General features: G+C 44.6%; 1 long non-coding RNA gene across 1 annotated transcript; it reads left to right on the top strand.

Moving 5' to 3' along the window:
• Nucleotides 1-467: 467 nt before the first annotated feature.
• LOC138680545 (uncharacterized) lies at nt 468-1,065 on the top strand. Its single transcript, XR_011321648.1, has 3 exons — nt 468-501; nt 801-861; nt 1,011-1,065. It is a non-coding gene; the product is annotated as an uncharacterized lncRNA (long non-coding RNA).
• The last annotated feature ends 5,223 nt before the right edge of the window (nt 1,066-6,288 follow it).

The raw sequence follows: 6,288 nt of genomic DNA, 5'->3' as shown, positions 1-6,288 counted from the left end.
CTGCCTGTTGGATGATCGACGGTGATCGCAGACCCATTCATGGCCCATTATGGCAAAGTTACGCAAGAAGGATAACTGATATCCATCCCGAGCTGCCAGAAGCGACGATGGGTCACAATTATATCATCACCTATATCTACAACTACCACTGCTCCCTGTGTGGTAACATGTAAGTGGATTGTATGATTCATCTCCTCATGAAAACACAATGGTATAATGCTTTTATCCTTTACTATCAGAGCGGACTGACATCGGGGGCTGTAGGGTTTAGGATGCTACATGTTATGTTTCCTGTGCTGGGGCCAGTTATTAATATATTGATTTCAATTTGTTCTTTTTAATATAATCCTTGGTATTAATGAACATTCATTCCATTCCGGTAACCAGTATTTCTCTTATCTTTGCAGAATTGGGCGATTTAAAAAAAAAAAATAGCTGACAATAAATATTACTGCCGCCGGTGCGGAGGCCGAATGAGTCAACTGTCCGTCAGCTAAACATGTAACTATCCTTCAGAATATTTAGTCTCTAATTTTGTTTCTTTATAATTTAAAGTTCAGACACTTTTATATATTTTCCACTGAGTAGCGAGACAATGAATATCTGTGTTCATTACCAGCAATTAGCAGCAAATATTCAGAATCTGTCCTCATAGGTTACCAGATAAACCCTGGTTACATTTCCCATAACTTGCTGGATATGGAATGATTGACAATTCCCAGCAGCTATCTACAGTACTTTTGAAATCCTCCTATATTTTCAGCCTTAGCTGGATGCAATTATTTTCTTTATATTTTCAGGTTAACTTTTTGAACATTGAGATTTATCTAAATATCGTCATTTCATTTACCTGTGATCGAGGTAAGAAGGAGTCCTCCACTATCGTCAGCAATCTATAATAAGTGATTTTATAAAATATTGAGAATCCTAAGTCTCTAATTTAGTCTCTTATTGGCGTGTATTCTAAGGTTTAAATACTTTCATATATTTTACCTTTTTTCACCATGTAGGGAGACCATCAGTTTATGTCTCAATCACAAGCAAATAACAGCAAACGTCCTCTGATTGACACAAAGCTTCCAACATGTATTTTCCAGGTAAATATTTCCATGTGTTTTTCCTTCATTTATATATGTTCTTGTCAGCACTAAATCATTGTAAGTAACAATCATTCTTGTTTCCAAGAAGTGCATCAGAGAGAACATGATCGTGTGAGCAAGGTGTAATAAGAGAAGAAATGCAATATAGTTTTTAGTACTGTATTTATTTTTAATAAATATTATGTTTTCTTGCTGCACAATTTATGAATTCAGGTTGAGAAAGGAAGGAGACTGTGAGCGTTATCAGCCTACTGATAATAATAATAATAATAATAATTTTTATTTATATAGCGCCAACATATTCCGCAGCGCTTTACAAATTATAGAGGGGACTTGTACATACAATAGACATTACAGCATAACAGAAATACAGTTCAAAACAGATACCAAGAGGAGTGAGGGCCCTGCTCGTAAGCTTACAAACTATGAGGAAAAGGGGAGACACGAGAGGTGGATGGTAACAATTGCTATAGTTATTCGGACCAGCCATAGTGTAAGGCTTGGGTGTTCATGTAAAGCTGCATGAACCAGTTAATTAATTTTTTTTTTTTTTTTTAATATAGGCCACACAGGGATCGTTAGGTTAATGCATTGAGGCGGTAGGCCAGTCTGAACAAATGAGTTTTTAGGGCACGCTTAAAACTGTGGGGATTGGGGATTAATCGTATTATCCTAGGTAGTGCATTACTGATGCAGAAGAATCGCCAGCACACAATCTGATGAACAAGGTAAGTCCCTCAAACATTACATGCCACATCGATCTATTGTGAATACACTCACCAGAGGCTTTTGCATGATACTGCATGTACAGGCATGAAACATCTTGGAAGTAGGAGGTGAATACCTGCACCGACAACATGATCAGATACAGTTTCCGAGACCTGGAGAATCTCTACATGTGTTTTTGTCAGCGCTGTCCAGAGATTGATTTGGCGTTGGACATTTGAACAACAGTAGTCATAAATTGTTTGGTCTCTTTTCACATCTTTGTGAGTGAAATATAAAACCCATTAACCCCTTCCCGACCCATGACGCCACGTAGGTGTCATGAAAGTCGGTGCCAATCCGACCCATGACGCCTATGTGGCGTCATGGAAAGATCGCGTCCCTGCAGGCCGGGTGAAAGGGTTAACTCCCATTTCACCCGATCTGCAGGGACAGGGGGAGTGGTAATTTAGCCCAGGGGGGGTGGCTTCACCCCCTCGTGGCTACGATCGCTCTGATTGGCTGTTGAAAGTGAAACTGCCAATCAGAGCGATTTGTAATATTTCACCTATTATAACGGGTGAAATATTACAATCCAGCCATGGCCGATGCTGCAATATCATCGGCCATGGCTGGAAATACTAATGTGCCTCCACCCCACCCCTCCGATCGCCCCCCCAGCCCCCCGATCTGGCCGGTACACTGCTCCGGCTTCCCTCAGTACAGGGCTCCGCTCCCCCCCGTGCTCTTGTCCGCTCCCCCCGTGCTCCAATCACCCCCCCGTGCTCCAATCACCCCCCCTGCACTCCGATCCACCCCCCCCCCGGTGCTCCGTTCCACCCCCCCGTGCTCCATTCCAGCCCCCCCGTGCTCCGTTCCACGCCCCCCGTGCTCCGTTCCACACCTCCCGCGCTCCGATTCCCCCCCCCCGTGCTCCGATCCCCCCTCCCCCTGTTTGCCCCCCCACCCCATCATACTTACCGATCCAGCCGGGGTCCCGTCCGTCTTCTCCCTCGGCGCCACCATCTTCCAAAATGGCGGGCGCATACGCAGTGCGCCCGCCGAATCTGCCGGCCGGCAGATTCGTTCCAAAGTGCATTTTGATCACTGAGATAGATTATATCTCAGTGATCAAAATAAAAAAAATAATAAATGACCCCCCCCTTTGTCACCCCCATAGGTAGGGACAATAAAAAAATAAAGAAATTTTTTTTTTCCACTAATGTTAGAATAGGGTTAGGGTTAGGGGTAGGGTTAGGGTTAGGGTTAGGGGTAGGGTTAGGGGTAGGGTTAGGGCTAGGGTTAGGGTTAGAGCTAGGGTTAGGGGTAGGGTTAGGGCTAGGGTTAGGGTTAGGGGTAGGGTTAGGGGTAGGGTTAGGGCTAGGGTTAGGGTTTCGGTATGTGCACATGTATTCTGGTCCCCTGCGGATTTTTCCGCTGCGGATTTGATAAATCCGCAGTGCTAAACCGCTGCGGATTTATGGCGGATTTACAGCGTTTTTTCTGCGCATTTCACTGCGGTTTTACAACTGCGATTTTCTATTGGAGCAGTTGTAAAGCCGCTGCGGAATCCGCACAAAGAAGTGACATGCTGCGGAATGTAAACCGCTGCGTTTCCGTGCAGTTTTTCCGCAGCATGTGTACAGCGATTTTTGTTTCCCGTAGGTTTACATTGAACTGTAAACTCATGGGAAACTGCTGCGGATCCGCAGCGTTTTCCGGAGCGTGTGCACATACCTTTAGAATTAGGCTATGTGCACACGGTGCGGATTTGGCTGCGGATCCGCAGTGGATTGGCCGCTGCGGATTCGCAGCAGTGTTCCATCAGGTTTAAAGTACCATGTAAACATATGAAAAACCAAATCCGCTGTGCCCATGGTGCGGAAAATACCGCGTGGAAACGCTGCGTTGTATTTTCCGCAGCATGTCAATTCTTTGTGCGGATTCCGCAGCGTTTTACACCTGTTCCTCAATAGGAATCCGCAGGTGAAATCCGCACAAAAAACACTGGAAATCCGCGGAAAATCCGCAGGTAAAACGCAGTGCCTTTTACCCGCGGATTTTTCAAAAATGGTGCGGAAATATCTCACACGAATCCGCAACGTGGGCACATAGCCTTAGGGTTAGGGTTGGAATTAGGGTTGTGGTTAGGGTTGGAATTAGGGTTGTGGCTACAGTTGGGATTAGGGTTAGGGGTGTGGGGGGGTTAGTGTTGGAGGTAGAATTGAGGGGTTTCCACTGTTTAGGCACATCAGGGGTCTCCAAACGCAACATGGCTCCACCATTGATTCCAGCCAATCTCGTATTCAAAAAGTCAAATGGTGCTCCCTCACTTCCGAGCCCTGACGTGTGCCCAAACAGTGGTTTACCCCCACATATGGGGTACCAGCATACTCAGGACAAACTGCGCAACAATTACTGGGGTCCAATTTCTCCTGTTACCCTTGTGAATCTAAAAAAATGCTTGCTAAAACATAATTTTTGAGGAAAGAAAAATGATTTTTTATTTTCACGGCTCTGCGTTGTAAACGTCTGTGAAGCACTTGGGGGTTCAAAGTGCTCACCACATATCTAGATAAGTTCCTTGGGGGGTCTAGTTTCTAAAATGGGGTCACTTGTGGGGGTTTCTACTGTTTAGGCACATCAGGGGCTCTGCAAACGCAACGTGACACCCGCAGACCATTCCATCAAAGTCTGCATTTCAAAAGTCACTACTTCCCTTCTGAGCCCCGACGTGTGCCCAAACAGTGGTTTACCCCCACTCATGGGGTATCAGCGTACTCAGGAGAAACTGGACAACAACTTTTGGGGTCCAATTTCTCCTGTAACCCTTGGGAAAATAAAAAATTCTGGGCTAAATAATTATTTTTGAGGAAAGAAAACGTATTTATTATTTTCACGGCTCTGCATTATAAACTTCTATGAAGCGCTTGGGGGTTCAAAGTGCTCACCACACATCTAGATAAGTTCCTTTCGGGGTCTAGTTTCCAAAATGGGGTCACTTGTGGGGGGTTTCTACTGTTTAGGCACATCAGGGGCTCTGCAAATGCAACGTGACGCCCGCAGAGCATTCCATCAAAGTCTGCATTTCAAAACGTCACTACTTCAATTCCAAGCCCCGGCATGTGCCCAAACAGTAGTTTACCCCCACATATGGGGTATCACCGTACTCAGGAGAAACTGGACAACAAATATTGGGGTGAAATTTCTCCTGTTACCCTTGGGAAAATTAAAAAATTCTGGGCTAAATAATTATTTTTGAGGAAAGAAAACGTATTTATTATTTTCACGGCTCTGCATTATAAACTTCTATGAAGCGCTTGGGGGTTCAAAGTGCTCACCACACATATAGATAAGTTCCTTTCGGGGTCTAGTTTCCAAAATGCGGTCACTTGTGGGGGGTTTCTACTGTTAAGCCACATCAGGGGCTCTGCAAACGCAACGTGACGCCCACAGAGCATTCCATGAAAGTCTGCATTTCAAAACGTCACTACTTCACTTCCGAGCCTCGGCATGTGCCCAAACAGTGGTTTACCCCCACATATGGGGTATCAGCGTACTCAGGAGAAACTGGACAACAACTTTTGGGGTCCAATTTCTTCTGTAACCCTTGGGAAAATAAAAAATTCTGGGCTAAATAATTATTTTTGAGGAAAGAAAACGTATTTATTATTTTCACGGCTCTGCATTATAAACTTCTATGAAGCACTTGGGGGTTCAAAGTGCTCACCACACATCTAGATAAGTTCCTTTGGGGGTCTAGTTTCCAAAATGGGGTCACTTGTGGGGGGTTTCTACTGTTAAGCCACATCAGGGGCTCTGCAAACGCAACGTGACGCCCACAGAGCATTCCATCAAAGTCTGCATTTCAAAACGTCACTACTTCACTTCCGAGCCCCGGCATGTGCCCAAACAGTGATTTACCCCCACATATGGGGTATCAGCGTACTCAGGAGAAACTGGACAACAACTTTTGGGGTCAAATTTCTCCTGTTACCCTTGGGAAAATAAAAAATTGCAGGCTAAAAGATCATTTTTGAGAAAATAATTTTTTTTTTTTTTTCATGGCTCTGCGTTATAAACTTCTGTGAAGCACTTGGGGGTTCAAAGTCCTCACCACACATCTAGATTAGTTCCTTTGGGGGTCTAGTTTCCAAAATGGTGTCATTTCTGGGGGATCTCCAATGTTTAGGCACACAGGGGCTCTCCAAACGTGACATGGTGTCCGCTAATGATTGGAGCTAATTTTCCATTTAAAAAGCCAAATGGCGTGCCATCCCTTCCGAGCCCTGCCGTGCGCCCAAACAGTGGTTTACCCCCACATATTGGGTATCTGCGTACTCAGGACAAACAGGACAACAATATTTGGGGTCCAATTTCTCCTATTATCCTTGGCAAAATAGGAAATTCCAGGCTAAAAAATCATTTTTGAGGAAAGAAAAATTATTTTTTATTTTCATGGCTCTGCGTTATAAACTTCTGT

Source organism: Ranitomeya imitator, chromosome 5 (assembly GCF_032444005.1).
Source record: "Ranitomeya imitator isolate aRanImi1 chromosome 5, aRanImi1.pri, whole genome shotgun sequence".
NCBI lineage: Eukaryota > Metazoa > Chordata > Amphibia > Anura > Dendrobatidae > Ranitomeya > Ranitomeya imitator.
Note: the sequence above shows the minus strand (reverse complement) of the source record. Positions and strands in the feature narration are given on the sequence as shown.